Consider the following 311-nt stretch of genomic DNA (forward strand, 5'->3'; position numbering starts at 1 on the left):
TGTGGTTGAGTTGTGGTTGGGTTGGGGCTCCATCCCCGGACTCCTGGGTCCCAAGGATTGGTTGTGGTTGTGGTTGGGTTGGTGGTTCCATCCCCAGACTCTGGGGTCCACAGAGTTGGGTTGGGTTGGGTTGTGGTTGGGTTGGGGCTCCATCCCTGGACTCCTGGGTCCACAGAGTTGGTTGGGTTGTGGTTGGGTTGGGTTGTGGTTGAGTTGTGGTTGGGTTGTGGTTGAGTTGTGGTTGGGGGTTGGGTTGGGGCTCCATCCCCGGACTCCTGGGTCCCAACGGGGGATTGTGGTTGTGGTTGGGT

Source organism: Haliaeetus leucocephalus, unplaced genomic scaffold, assembly GCF_000737465.1.
Source record: "Haliaeetus leucocephalus isolate CR32 unplaced genomic scaffold, Haliaeetus_leucocephalus-4.0 Scaffold487, whole genome shotgun sequence".
Classification (NCBI taxonomy): Eukaryota; Metazoa; Chordata; class Aves; order Accipitriformes; family Accipitridae; genus Haliaeetus; species Haliaeetus leucocephalus.